General features: G+C 40.5%; 1 long non-coding RNA gene and 1 gene segment (V, D, J or C); one reads left to right on the top strand and one right to left on the bottom strand.

The window, feature by feature from the left end:
• The window catches only part of LOC102684827 (immunoglobulin kappa light chain-like), a 142,475-nt gene that overhangs the window by 18,937 nt on the left and 107,352 nt on the right, over positions 1-16,186 (bottom strand).
• On the top strand, positions 3,336-6,059 carry LOC138223946 (uncharacterized). Its single transcript, XR_011182364.1, has 2 exons — positions 3,336-3,484; positions 3,574-6,059. It is a non-coding gene; the product is annotated as an uncharacterized lncRNA (long non-coding RNA).

The following is a 16,186-nucleotide window of genomic DNA, read 5'->3' as shown; positions in this document are numbered from 1 at the left end:
GACATCCCTGTTTCAAACCATGGTTTGATTTTTCCCTAAACCCTCCCTCCCCAATTTTCAAATCTTCACCTCTGGGTGCCAGTGGAGCTTCACCTTCTACTTTCTTTTCTCGAGAAGATGAATCGATGCTCCCTATTTACTTTTCTGAGTTTCATGAAGCAATAAACAAGCAACTTATTTTTTTAAATTTAGATTTTCCCAAATTTACTTTTTTTCAAATTTTATTCTGATTTTATTCTGTCTTTTCAAGACACAGATGTTCAATTCTTATTGCCATGTACCTGACCTGAATCATCTCTGAGGGTTTGTTGGGGTGCAGACTGTGGGATAGAAAGAACCCAGAAACAAAAGGATGTTTTGTAAAGTGAATCTCACCTTTCATTTAATTTAATTCATTCATCAATTAAATTTTTTTAGCAACTGTTGTCTAACTGCCCCAGAGCTGGTTCTCATATTTGTCACCACATGACACAGTATGGCTACAGTAGTGCTCATAGAACCACAAATATTTTTTAAATCCCTCCAAACATACACAACAGGATCAATAAGAAGGACTTTGAGAATAAAATAACACCAAAGGCCCAGGGTGAACACAATGTATTCACACTCATACTTTTCCATGATAATCATGGATAATTGCTAAATCCTTAGCTTTACACCCACTGCATAGTCATTAATATGATCTCTTTAATGTAAAGGACTATGCTATGAGACTGATTAACTTGTCCAAAATATGCATGTATTGGAATTATAGCTGGTGATCATACTGTATACCTTTTACAGTACAGGGTGTTAAAAGTCAATGATTAGCAAGGGTTAGGGTAAGATACACTAATATTAATACTTAATCTTCAGTATTAATATTTTTAAGTTTATTCGATTATCACAGTGTGAGGAACATTTCCAGCACCTGTTTGTACAAGTAAATACACAGCACCAGTGCTACAGTGCCTGTAATCCCACTCTTAGCACAGCTGTAACATTGACTGAAGATGAGGATTAAGAAGAGTTTCTACTACTGCTACCACTACTCCAGGTATTCCCTGATCTATAAAACATATTTTAGTAAAAGATGCCAAAATTAATTGATATAATTACACACATCATTCTTAAATATATGATGGTTTATCAGAGCACATAACACATTGTAACTGTGCATTTCTACATTTCAACCTCTGCTATAAAAAATTACTTCAATAAAAAGTTGGGTTCAATTTTTGTTTTAATGCCTGTAGTGCATTTAACCTTTAAAACTCAACAGATATTAGTAATCCTGCTATATCTTAGCAAGGCAGTTTCAACCAGTCTCTCCAGTCTCTACTCCATTCCAGCTATGTTGAGTGGAATAAGGGCTCGGCTGATACAAAGACAAAGCGAGAACAGAAGGAGGAGAAGGAGGGAGGTGGAAACTTTAGATCTCAGGGTCTGAATGTTTGAGGTTTAAATAGAGACACAATTGAGGAAGAGGACTGACCCCTTCAACTGTCGGTCATCTAGAAGAACAGAAAACTGTCTGAGAGGACAGGGGTGTCACAGTAAGGTGAACCCTATGGGCGAGGAATGTTTCCTGCCTCGTGTACGACTACGCCACCTAGCAATACAAATGGGGTGCTAGGGCCCCTCTACATTACCACAGGTTCTGTTTATCTCCCAGAATCACCAATGCACACACAGAGCAGCGACAAGCATTTATATTGTATAAATGCCCTTTTATTTTCTACATACATCAACACAATCTACTTATTCTAAGAAGCATAAAAAAGGAACATCCACAACAATGAGAAAATAGTTCAAAGGGGCGCAATGAAATCCAGAGGGACAGCAGTCTTTTCTTCTGTAAAGGGAGGCCACTACCACATTTCTTCTTAATATCGGTGAAAGTCGTTGATGGCCTGGAGACGAACAACCACTTTAAGGAGAGGGGTATCACCCAGTTCAATTTTGCTGTCTCCGTTCAGGTTACACTAGAAATCCTCTCACGAGCTGTACTCTATTTCCGCTCAGTTTGTATCCGTCAGCTGGGCCAGGTTCTTTGTCCTTTGCCTTCAGGTATTAAAAAGTCTCTGTACAGTTACGCTGTTACGATGTCAATGTCTCCCGTAGTTGTAGATTCCTGGATTAATAGGTCCTTGCCTCCATGGTCTCGCACTCTGCAGCTTCCCCGGAGCTGCCTGTGTCGTCTCCAGGGTCCAGTGGGAGTTCGAGACCCCTCTGTCCTGTCTCCGGTGTTTTTATCCCTCTGCTTAGCAAATCCATTTCAGGGGATTTTCCACAGTCCCTGGCAGAATCGGGTTTGCCCAGTATTTTTCCAGGAGGGTGCCGAGCTAGGTGTCATGGGACCTTATCAGTTCATTGTTCACTCTCCGGCTCTCTCTCCTCCTCCCTTTGTCTGGCTAAACTGGCTCTGCGACTCCTCACACCTCCAAGTCTCGATACCTAATTGTTCCTGCTAGGCGGTATTCATTGGGACGACTGCAGTCTCCCCCCTGTTTGAGAGGCAACATTGACACCACCCTGGAAATCAACATAACCTAATCACCCAGCCTTTTACTGCCTCAATGGCCCACATCCTGCAATACTAATCAACATAGCCCAATCAATCCCCACCCTTTGACTGCCTTAACGGCCCACATCCTGCGACACACACTCCCCATGAACATTAAAATAAGTTTTCAGTGTCTCTCCAGCCCCATAGATAAAACACGTCTTTCCTTCAACACTGTGAAGAATGTCCCATGGAACCACAAACATATAACAAGGTATTTTGTCATATCTGAACTGAACATATTGTCTCTCTTGTATTGCCCCAAAAGTATTAAGAGTGTTTAAATCAGAGCAGTTAGTATTTGTGCTGCATCTGAACAACTAGAGCCAAGTGCAGTTTTAACCAGATTCTCTGCACTCCACCCCATTCCAGCTATGTTGGGTGGAATAAGAACACAGCTGATCAGCTGATTTGTGACAGTGTAAACTTATATAAAATGTGGGTTGTATTGTTCTTAATATGTGCATTTGCATGCTTCAGTCTCTGTAAAATATAGTTTTAGTTCAACTATTGATGCTACTGTATCTGAACACACAAAACCAAGTACTGCTTTAATCAGACTCTCCACACTCCACTCCATTCAAGTTGGACTCAGCTGATTGTGTATCATCCTTTGCTCCTTATAAAGCTGCTCTCTATCTAGTCCTGCTGTCCTGGGAGTGTTCATGCTAAACTGCACATCTTGCTCTGTCACATCACACAGCACTAAGCCTGAGTTTTCAGCACTAAGTGGCTACAAGTGCTGCTGAACACAGGAAGACGATTTGCATAGAAGAGAAACTTTGCATTGGCAGCACATGCTTCAGTGCTCTGTGAGTGTTTATAGCTCTGTGAGTTTAACACTTCATGACTGAGACCTGCCCTTCATGGAAACAGAATCCACAGCAACTATGACTTTCATCACCGTCTTTATCTGGACACTCCTCATCTGGGCTCAGGGTAGGAATTACTTTATATTTATATTAAAAGTCCAAACGTTAGGAAGATTTCATCCTTTTTTCACCTCATGTTTTGATTTTCATTCTCAGAATCCAGTGGGCAGGTTACTGTGACTCAGACTCCAGCAGTGAAATCTACTGCGCCAGGACAGACAGTCACTGTGAGCTGTAAGACCAGTCCTGCGGTGTATGGTAACAATTGGTTAAACTGGTACCAGCAGAAAGCTGGAGAAGCTCCTAAACTCCTGATCTATGGAGCAACTACCCGTCAGACTGGGATCCCAGAGCGTTTCAGTGGCAGTGGATCTGGGACTGACTTCACTCTGACCATCACAGGAGTCCAGGCTGAAGATGCAGCAGATTATTACTGTCAGAGTGCTCACAGTGGTGGTGTGTTTACACAGTGTTACACACCCGTACAAAAACCTCCCTCAGCAGGACTGCACATGTGCTGAGGGTGAAGGCAAAGACACAGGACACAGCCTGTAAAGGAGCTCAACTGCACACAAACAGACTTTAAATCTCACATTATTGTTTGGATTCAGTGTTTTAAACTTGTGTTGCCATTTCTTAGAAGTGTGATAGAAAGGGTTTTTGACCAATTTACTGAACTCAATTTTCTGAATTTTACTGAATTTTACTATATTTACCAATATAAGACACTAAAAGTTGCCTTTAGTAGCAGAAACCTATTTAAAAACCCAAAGTGCACACATTTCTAGGTCACCTACTCTGCACTTTGACAGTTTTGATATTTACAGTTGTTAAGCACAAACTGTAATACAGTATTTATTATTGTCACGACCACTAACCGGCCCAGACCAGCTCCTAAGAGGTCTAATCAGTTCCAGCAGCAGGGTGATAATTACAAACGCCTCCGCACGTGTTAATTTCTCATCAGACGCCTTACCGTGCGGCAGGCTGCATTATTTAAGCCTCCCTTACCCGTATATCTCTGCTCGGTATTGAGTTCACTTCGTGTTGCTCTACCTAGCGTTTCTTTAGCTTTTGCCTTACTGGATTTTCTGACTTCACCTTTTGCCTTCGGACTTCAGTTCTCGTTTCGCCCCTTGGATTGTTTGCTACCTGTGACTATTTTCGGAATTGACCCTGCCACTCTTGTTTCGACCACGAACCTGTCTCTCGTTCTGGATTGTTCGGCACCAGTGCCTTTACCGGATCTTGACCTACCTTACGCCTTCGGACTATGGTTCAGCTCCTGGATTTGCTCTGTTCGCTTACTCACCTCCCAAGGTCTCCTGCATCTGCATCGGATCCTTTTCACCACAACCTAGCTGCATTACAATTATGTCTTTATTTGCAATGTGACCTTATCTATTCAGATGCAGATGAGACAGTGTGACCCCTAATGCCCCAACCCCACTCCAGCAGGTTTTATTGGTCACGCTTAGGTCACCAGTTTCTAAAGACCTCAGTTTCATTCTGATCAGGTGATCATTAAACAGGTGATTATTGCTCTAAGTAATTTATAGATCATTTAGAAAACAATCTGCTTACTTTAAAAAAAATATCTGACTATCTTATGCCATCTGGTCAGGTGACTAAGGACAACAGGTGTTTTCCCTCAGGCCTGTTGGGATTTAGTTCAGACAAGAGTCTTCATCTCCCAAAGAAATAGTTTTGATCAGCCTCAGTAAATTTGAAGAATTCAGACTAATACACTGACAAGTGTTGATACTTTGCCTTGACAAAATGGTTTGTCTACACTAATATCTAATTTAATCGTATCTCTCTCAATTGTAATGAAGTCTAAGTGCTATTGAAAGTCACGTCAGTTCAGTCTGATGGCCTTTCCTCAACTACAGACTGACACTGATCTGCAGTCTGCGCTAGAGGGCGCCGTCTTGAAGCTTTTGGACAGACCTGAGTCTGCACAATGGCATCAATATGAACCTCTCAAAAGTTTAATTCATGTGTCAATGCTTTTCTTGATATTAAGATTTAAGTTTATTGTTTCAGATTTTATTAATGCTGCATCAACCAGACATTTTACAATTATAAATAGATATCACTCTTAGACCCTATTTATACTCAATCTGGAGTATTTTGTAAGTTATCATTACACAACAGGGATATTAGTAATAATGTTTCCACCAAAATAAAATGGTTTTCTGAGATTTAAATTTTTACAAACTCCAGTACAATCAAAAAACAGTCACTAGTCCATCCCCACTCCACCCTGAGGCCTAAACGCTGTGCCTGCTGGGATGTTCAAATCCAGGTGACCCAGGGCAAAGATGATCTTGCTGTTTCTAAATTCCTGACGGCACACTGAAGTGACAGAAATTCAACTATTTTCATGCGCAACTGCTCTCTGAATCCTAAGAGCAAATATAGACCAGGGTGAGAGAAATTGTTAGACTCTGTCTAGAGTCTAGAGTCGGTGGGATGTGAGTGTTTATTGGGGTTTTGTATAGATGTTTATAAGTGTCTATGATGTGTCTGTGGAGTGTGAGGCGTGTCTGTGTTGTGGAATGTCTTTCTCCTCTTTTTTCATTGGTAGTAAAGAAATAAGTTGTACATACACCAACAATAAATATATTGTTTTGTCTTTAGTTATAAATCAGTTTTTCATACTGTATGCAGCACTGTAAATGGTACACACATCTTTATCCATAAGGGGGCAGTGCCCAACACCATATTGCCTGACAGTGTCTTGCAAACTCTGCCTTCAGACTCTTTAAATTCCTGTTACTTGAGTGACTCCTCTGTATTCCCTCTCCAAAGTTACCTTGCTAGTCTGGGTAGCTGCATTTATTGCTGTGTCTGTGTTGCCATTCTGTCCTGATAGTCAGAGAATGGAGAAGCTCATCTTCAGATGTATCAGAATACCAGACTGCCTGGTGACATCAGCTCTTCAGCTCTTCCACATAATCTCAGCTCAGTACTCCTGCCTCTCCTACAGTAACTGCTCACACACACTCTTCTGCTACAGTAAATCTGCTCGCACACATTCTTCTCTTACAGTAACTCTGCTCACTCACACTCTTCTCCTACAGTAACTCTGCTCACTCACACTCTTCTGCTACAGTAAATCTGCTCATTCACACTCTCAATTCCTTGTGTGTTCAGTGCTTTAACACAAATCAGCACAGTTTCCCTTGTAGGATTTGTATGTTTTCCACACAATTCCATCCATGTACTTTACTCAGTACATTGCAGGGGAGCTGGAGACTATATTGGCAAGATACACCCCGGACAGGACAAAAGTCCATCACAAGGCACAAATACAGAGATGCACATTATGTGATCATTAATGTGAACTCATCAGCAGCTCATGTGTCCAAGTGAATCTCAGCATGGGTAAACCTTTTGATTAGTGTATGATAAATAGTAATATAGAAATCATGTGAATCATAATAAACACCAACATCCAGGAATAAAAAATATGTTTTTTTCTGGGGAGAGCTTATGCTGCGCACATTGTATCTGCCAGCACCACTAATCAATCTGATTAATCTAATCTTCAAAACCAAACTGCACACTTTTTCAAACTGTTAAGCCAGCAGGACAGATGGAACTTGTTTTGAGCAGAGCTCACTTCAACACTGAAACAAGTCCCAAAAACAAAAGGACAAAAGATACAAGTCATTTTTTACAGCTCTATTTCACATGTTCTCTATAGGAACAGGGTGTGTCTCTGAAAACTATAAAACATGCAGGCTTGCTCACAAAACTTCACAAACAATATTTTCCAAATGGTGCTTCTCCCCAGTTGAATAGGTTTTCTATAAAATGCCAATACTAGTGAAAGTTCCTTTCTAAAACATCTGAAATTGTACCTATGTGTAAACAGTATTCAGGTGTTTGAAAAGTATTTAGATTGTGGCTACACTTTGTGAGTTTCTGATTGAAATTAATTCTGCAGTCCTTGAGAATATCTGGGGTTATCTGAACTATCGCTGCCCCTGCTTGAGCTCTACTTTCTTACCACCAACTACGACACTGCTTGGGTTTGACCTCCATCTGCCAGTCATTTTATTAGCTCAAGATTATGAGAGTCAGGTTGAAATAACAGTTTAACGTACTTCCGTTTAATAATCTGAGAAGCAGTGTAATTCAAGAGGACCTGTCTAAGGAGACACCTGCTGATCGAGTGTTTCTGCACTTTACTGCAACATATTTTTGTGAGACTGGATTTGCGTGTTAAACTGCAATGAAAACAAAACACATGAACAGACTTGATACTGCACCTGCTATGAGGATCCAGCTCTCCAGCAAGGTTCCTCATATTAAGCAATTGTGTGAGTAAACAATACAAAAACATGCATATTATATATAATTTATAATCCCCACAATTCCAAAGAATTGATTGTTTTTAAAAAGACAGACTCATGTTTTAGTCACAGAGCAAAATGGAGGGTTTTTCAGCACCAGGTGTTGAGGGCTGTATAGACTTTAAGTTAATCTGATGGGCCAGAAACACCTTTGTGTTGGTGAAGCTTCATGCCTTATCCTACATACAGTATTTCCTTCACTGATCAAAGACCCCCTTAACACAGACACTGGACAATAAGCACACATTCATGGGTAACATGAGGGTTGCTGACAGGTTTGACTGGACCTGTGATTGAGAGGGGCTGGTTGAGAACAGAACAGTGCATCAGGACACCTGGCCCTCTGTGAAGAAGCCCCTTGGCATTAGGCTCTGCTCACATAACTGACTGTTGGGATGTTTCCAGTCCCCTGGGGAGAAGAGTAAAGAGCCACTTGCAGGGGATTATACAGTTGGACACTGTCAAAGTATATTTAAATACAAACAGAAACCAATTTAGATAAGATAAGATAGCAGCTTATCTTTGGACAGTAGAAGGAAACAGGAGCACCTGTTTCCCCTGAAACAGAGGAAACCCACACAAACTCATGAGAAAATCTAAACTCCATGCAGACAGCACCCCAGGAATTGAACCCAGAGCCTCAGTACCGTGAGGCAGTTAACAATTGTGCAACCCACACATAGACTTGGCAAAATATGAATTACCTACTGTATGACTGAGAATGACAAATGGTCAAATTTCAGAATAGGTGCCAGTTATAGACAGATACAGTATCGCTGCTGCTGCACAATTATTATTGGTGCAATATAGTTAGTGTGCACCATTAAATATATCAAATATATCGAACACTTATAACTCAGAAATGTAATTAGTTCCTTAACCACTGTTATACAGGGGAAGTTCAATTGTACAGCACTAATACATTAGTAAAACTTACTCACAAATAAGATTAAAGCAACGAGCTGATGAAGTATCAAGTTAATATTCATAAGTCCTCCGTAATTTTTCATATAAAGTGTTACTGATGTTCTGTTTAAAACATCCTGACCAGACCCATGACCTGCTCTCTTGCTTTCCTGCCCATGAACAGATGCAGCTCTCCGACACCCCTGCAGTGTGACACCTCCCTCCAGCAGCTCACTCTCCCCCACGCTAGGCAAATCAGCCCAGATGCACTTAACTCAGACTGCCCCTGGAGTATTTTTGCCTTTGAAATCTCAAGATGTGGTGAGAAACTGAAGCTGCTGCTGGAAAAATTAACATAGTCTTCACAGGCTTGACTGATGACAGCAGAGTCACTTTTACTGTTCTGTTGGAATATCACTCAGAAGGAAGAGCTACACCAGAATTATTTCTGTGCAACTCTTATCTCTCCTTGAGAGAGAGGTTCACAGTTCCTCTGGCATTTGAGGAGCCACAAGGAACAACAAATGCCCCATCAATCAAAGATGCAGGCATGCAGACTTACTTATTAGCAACAAATGAGCACATATACCCTGATGATAGATAGTATGGCTTACATGATCATAGAGTAAGTTAAGACATTTTGTTTTGCTATATATGAACACACGGAGATAAGTGCTGCTTTAACCAGACTCTCCACACTCTGCTGTCTTGAGTGGAATAAGGGCTCAGCTGATTGTGTCTCATCCTCTGCTCCTTATAAAGCTGCATTCTGTCTGGTCCTGGTGTCCTTGGAGTGTTGATGCTAAACTGCTCATGTTGCTCTGTCAGAACACACAGCACCAAGCCTGTGTTTCCAGTACTGACTGGCTACAAGTGCTGCTGAACCCAGGAAGACAATTTGCATACTGGAGACACTTTGCATTGGCAGCACATGCTTCAGTGCTCTGGGAAAGTTTATAGCCCTGTAGGTTTAACATTTCCAGACTGAGAGCTGCACTTCATGGCAACAGAACCCACAGCAACAATGACTTTCTTCACCATCTTTATCTGGATACTCCTCATCACTGTTCAGGGTAGGAATGGGTTTGTAAATTTTTATAAATTTTAAAATATGTACATATCATGTGAATACAAAATCAAGATTTATGTTAATTTAGTTAAAGAGAAAAACTATAAAAGCATCATAATGGATATCTTATTAATATATTCTGTTTTTACATGTCTATCATATAATGTATTACTGATTTACAGAATAAATTGGTATTTTCAATACTTTCCCATTTTCCCATTCATTTTCAGAATCCAGTGGACAGATTTCTGTGACCCAGACTCCTACAATATCTACTGCTCCAGGACAGACAGTCACTGTGAGCTGTAAGACCAGTCCAGCAGTGTATAATAACAACTACCTCCACTGGTACCAACAGAAAGCTGGAGAAGCTCCTAAGCTCCTGATCTATTATGCAACTACCTGTCAGACTGGGATCCCAGAACGTTTCAGTGGCAGTGGATCTGGGACTGACTTCACTCTGACCATCGCAGGAGTCCAGGCTGAAGATGCAGCAGATTATTACTGTCAGGGTCAACACTACCCAAACAGTAAATGGGTGTTCACACAGTGTTACACACTCGTACAAAAACCTCTCTCAGCAGGACTGCACAGCAACTGCACTGCTGCAGCTGGGACCTACTGCAGGTGCTAAGGGTGAGGGCAGTGACACAGGACACAGCCTCTGGAGGAGCTCAGCTGAACACAAACACACTGAACTTCAATAATTAAACAAAGCATAAACTTCTTCTGACACTGAAGTAAAAGATGATGAAAACCAAATTATCTGCTATACTGTGTCTCTAATGAATAAACCTTTACAGGTGAAAAATTAGACGTAAACACTTTAGCTGTATCCTTTACGTATCACATTTCTTTCAATAATCACTTATCCAATTCAAGGTCATGGAGGCCCATAGCCTATTCTGGGATGGAACTGACAGAAAGTGGGATACACCAGGCCATTACAGGTTACACAGACACACAGACATACAGTACAGACACACTCACATCAGGGCTAATTTTCCCAGAAGCCAATTAACCTACCACATGAACACAAGGAGAACATACTGTACAAACTTTACACAGGTAGAACCCAAGGTCTGGAATGGAACCCAGGGCCCCAGCATCGTGAGGTAGTTGTCACAAACGTCATCCCTCCTCCAGAGGGCGCTCCTACCTTTTTCATTGTGTTCCCCAGCCTTATTTATCCCAGCTGTTTCCTGTTTCCCTATTTAAGCCTGGCATCTCCGTAGTTCTGGGCTCAGCTTTGGAAGATGGATGTCTGAAGGCCCGCCTTTCCACCAGGCTCAGGAGCAGTCTGAGAGCAAGGCCTTATCCCCAGACGTCCTGAGCTACTGAGCCCGGGACTCGGAGCGCCTTGTTCCGTTATAGTTTTAACCTCTCGTGTTCCTGGTCCCAGTTCCCTGTTCCTGTTTTTAGTCGCCTTTATCTCAATTGGATCTCCCAGCACCTGGACCTTGCACTGCGCCCTGATTTCCCCCATTGGACTTCTTTTCCACCATGCACAGTCTTCACTGCCCCCTTGTCCGTCATCCCGTGCGTTCCTCGCCGTGTCTTCCCTGATGTCCTTCTCCAGTCATTTCCGGATTGTACCGTCCTGCATAGGGTCTTTAATAACACACTTCACAGGAGTCAGAACTGGCCCCCATGACAGTAGGAGTGCTAACCTCTGCGCCGCTATTCCTTCTAAATGTTCATATATTTATAAAAAAACTAAATTTTAGTATTTATCAGTTTCATGTGAATATGCTGTTAGTGGCAGGTTTGACCGGTGTGGAAAATACAGGAGTCAGGAGCCCACAGATACATTACAGCTGCTGCCATGAGTCCTGTTCCTGTCTCTGAGCTAATTTAATCCTATCTGTTATACAGTCTCATAAGGAGCAATTCATGTAACAAATACAACAAAGTAACAATGCAAATATTTATTCTTTTTGATTTTAACTGACCATTAACTGTTGAGGATTTAAAAAACACTTTCATTTAAGATTTTTAAGTTTACTAACTACACTGGAATTAATCCTTAACTGGACAGTGGGTCTCTTAAACAGAGACCAGCTGTTAAATATAACAGTAGAAAATCCCTAATGCACATATTAAATGGACTGTTAGTCCCACTGTAGCAATTAGCAAGTAGCCATTTTAGCAAGTAGCAATTTTATGGTGTTTCCTTCCTGACCCCAGTGACAGTAGGCTAGTGTAGAGATTTCCAGTCCTGTTTGGTACTGAGCTGAGCTCCTATGATTCTGTAGATCCTTCAGTCATGATCTCCTGCCCTGCGTAATAATTTCATCAACACTCCTGCCTGACCCACAGCTCTGTGTTTAGAGAGTCAGAATGGCAGGAGAAGTGTTATGACAGTGACATTGCCACCAGTCTAGAGTGATTCTGTAATATTAATAATCTCCTTTTTTCATATTCTGATTCAGACTTCAGTAGGTCGCTTTCTCTTGCTTATGGACTGTGGAGATTGAAACATTTTTTTCAATTTTAATGTCTGTGACTAGTAAATCTCACTCTGTGTGCTGAGTTTTCCCTTCTGAGTGCTAACAGTTATTTGACACCCTATGTGTTGTCCCAGGTCTTGTAATTCTGTTTTCCCAAGGACACAACTGCACAGTCCTTGTACATTTGTTTGCTGTGCTCCCAGTGTCCTGGTGTGACCAGTAACTTTCCCGGGCAAGACCATGTGCAGGAACCTCACTGAACCTCACAGATTCTTAATTCCTCACACTCACATGTCATGAGCTCTGGTGTATCTACTGTCCTCAATACTTGCTCCAAGAACTCCAACTTATTTTCTAAATACACAGTGGTTGTCTCCTAAAATGTCTTTATTTTGAAATTATTCTTCTAGTACTGCTCTGTAACACAACTGAGACAGATTGGGCTGTAGTTTCCTAGTTTAGTTCTCTTCGTCTTTCTGTGTTAATGTTGTTGATTTGTACAGTGCAAGGAGATAAGGCAAGGGGGGGGGGAGGGTATTTCCATTCACTTTTTGAAAGTTCACATCTGTCACAAATTGCACATGCTTGCGGCATGCAAGCGCTCCCACATTTCAACAAGCTCTACTCTCCCTAAACACCCATGCACCAATTAACTCATCACTACTTAAACCCTCACTTGTCTTCCTTTCCTCGTTCACGATTGAGGTTTCCTCCCTGAGTTCCGTACTTGTACGTTTCCAGCCCTTTCCTTAAGATATCTCCTCTCCCGGCATTTCGACTCTTCGCTCTCGTCCTCGACTATGACTTCGCATCCCGTTTTGGTACTGTACATCGCCTCCTCGGAACCTTCCTGACTTTTGACTCCAAGCACTCATCCTCGACTACGACTTCGCCTCCCATTTTTGTACCTTGTGCTCTTGGAACCTTCCCGGCTTTTGACCTCCTAGCTTTTGTCCAAGACAACTTTTTCGTCCCTCGATTTGACACTGAACCACAGTTGCCAGAATAGCCACACACAGGGTCCTACCTTCTGTTGCCTAGTGCTACGTGAAAACATCTCAGAAGAAAAACATTTGCAGTTCAGAATCTGGAACAATGGGGAGAAACTCAGCTATTTTTTTAGTTGTACAGTATGTTATATACACACTTTGTGTGGTTTAGTTGTGTGTTATTTTTAATAAATACTTGTTTATCTTACTTTGTCTCCGAGTCATTACTCTGAATCCAGAGCTGTGTCAGAGAATGTACTGGCCTCGCTGAATGTAGCTGCTTTCCAGCTGTCCACCCAACTGATGGATGGTTACTCATCCAAGTAACTCTCATAGAAAGCACACTGCTATTTAATTCAAAGAGTTTATTTGCATAGAAAGTGTGAAAAAATATTGCCAGAATGCAGATATATAAGGACTGCCACACTTGTGCAGTAAACTTATGTTACAACACAGCTTCCTCCTACAATTCTATATCACTTACTGTGATAAGACCTACAGTAAACTCAGAAAGTTGTCTACAGAATTACATATAACAAATAACAAAAACTACTACTAGAAGGAGCCATAACAATATAAAAACATAGTAATGCTGTGAATGCATGGAAAAACAGTGTATGCTCCACTATTTTTATTGCTTTTTTTCTAAAACATTGTTCATACTGTATGATTGATTTTTTTTAAAATGTAGCCTTTTCATCCTGCTACATTAAAATTGTGTTTCCAGAATGCATTTAATCAAGCAACTGCTGAGTGAGAGCTGACATTTTTTTGTCTTTAGATGTTGCTGACATTTACTGTACATTATCCCACGCTTAGAAATTGGAGCATGTTCTGAATAAAATATGAAGTTTCAAAACTTGTATACATGTTTTGTTTTATTTCAAATCATGGGGCACAATATGAATTATCTGAAACTTGTTGCCAGGCACCTGAAGTCGCTGCAGTCAATTATCTTGAAGGTTTTCTGTATTCCTGCATCCTGAGAGTTATTTTCCCCACAATATTATTAAAACAAGAATTAAACTTAATCTCACTTTTTCTTTTTTTTCCAATTTTGTTTTTTTGTCTTATACACCTGTACCTACCAAATAGCCTTGTTTATGAGAAAATATATTTCATAGCCTGCAGCCTGATTCATGTAAATCTTTTTCTTTGGAAGAATGAAACGATTTTTAATCATGAATCAACATGTCAGCTGTGCTGTGGAACCTGACACTTTTTCACATCTGAACACAAGTTTCAGCACTTGATGAAGCAGTGCCTTATCCAGACCCCTTCTCTATCAGAGCTGGCACCTGCTGAATCCACTCTCTCAGTTTTATTCTGTCTAGACCAGCCTCACAGCTGTGACTTTGGATGCAGAATCATTCACAAATCGTTCTTCAGCACATTGCAACATATCAGGAAGTTCCCTCTGAATAACAAAATGGACTAAAACGAGCAGGATGGAATTAAAGGCTGTGCTTGAAGGCATTTACCTACAAGGTCAACATTGAGGAAGGTCTGGGAGAAATTTCTATTCCAAATACAGTAAATCCTTGGTTGAAAAGACAAGTACAGACGAAAGAGTGTTCATTATTGCAGAATATATACTGTATGATGTTTTTTCAGCCCAGAAATACACTACTATGTGAAAATGTATACAGTACATGTACTATGTTCTGTAATGCTTTCTGGATCTTTTGACATATTTTTCTTTTAATACTTTAACAGCAATCAACATAGTCAATGAAAAATTGTATACCTTTTTATCATGAATATACAAGCTCTTTCTTTGTGTCTGAACAAAAGCTGGAAGAGAGGAGGAGCCAGAGATGTAAAGTAAAGTAAAGATGTAAAGTAAATATGTAAGTAAAGTAATTAAAATACTGTACATGAGTGCTCACCAAATTCAAATATTTTCTTACATCCTGAGATACTCCATTGGGTTACATGATTAACTTTCACATTACATTTACTGTATCTGTGATTCTTTACCAGGCATCGTCTCTGGCTTTTGCAGAGGCTACAGTATTGTTCCTCTGCTTTTGAACAGATTTGTCCTCCTCATAGTTTTTGGTAAGGAACCATAATTCATGGTCACTGAAATAAGACGCATGTAACTTATTTTCTTTTGCCAGGTTTTACTTGTGTCGATGAGGAATAATTGTGGTCTCCCGCTGTCTGCTCCCACCATAACAGGACCACTGTACAATATACAGTGCAGTTCAGCCCTTTGAATGAAAATGTTCCCTAAATGTAGCCAACCAAAAAGAGTGGGAGCAGACAAAGGCTTGGGAGGAATCATCAATGCAATAAAGAATGTATTCCTCTTGTGGGTATTGGGAGTTTTTCCCAACATTTCTTTTTGTGTGAATCAACTAGTATACTGTAAGTGAGGCTTTTCCTCAATGTTGCAGAATGTCTCAAGCCAGATAAATATGTGACCTAAATATTACTTTAGGACACAATTTACCTTAGTAAAATTAGAAAACAAATGAGTGCAGATCCCCAACACTCCTGTTCAAATTAACCTGCAACACAGATGAATGGAAAAAAAATGTAATCACTTCACTACACACTATGTTTAAGATCAATAATAGTTCATTGCTCAAATTTATGTTATGTCATGTTAGTCCTGCTGATGTGTCACCATGCATCGCAGATCATCTGATAACATAGGAAACAGAGCGATGAGAGAAACTGTCCATTATCAACTCCTAAGTCTAGTTTTAACACCCAATACAAGCACACATATTTAAACCTTGGAAATGATTGATAATATTAGCATTATTGTATATTTTGTGTAATCGATATTCATATATATACACTAGTATACTGATGGAAAAAAACACAACATTTTCTGGAAAGAGAATACTATAGTTATAACTTGTGTACTTTCACAAAAAGTAGTCAATTTGTTTTAAGTCCTCTGACCAGCAATACAGCTTGTGCAGTGAGGCATTGCAACTTGCCAATCACACAAAAGGGCGTTAGGTGCACTTTTAC

This window comes from Lepisosteus oculatus, chromosome 18 (assembly GCF_040954835.1).
Source record: "Lepisosteus oculatus isolate fLepOcu1 chromosome 18, fLepOcu1.hap2, whole genome shotgun sequence".
Lineage (NCBI taxonomy): Eukaryota > Metazoa > Chordata > Actinopteri > Semionotiformes > Lepisosteidae > Lepisosteus > Lepisosteus oculatus.
Note: the sequence above shows the minus strand (reverse complement) of the source record. Positions and strands in the feature narration are given on the sequence as shown.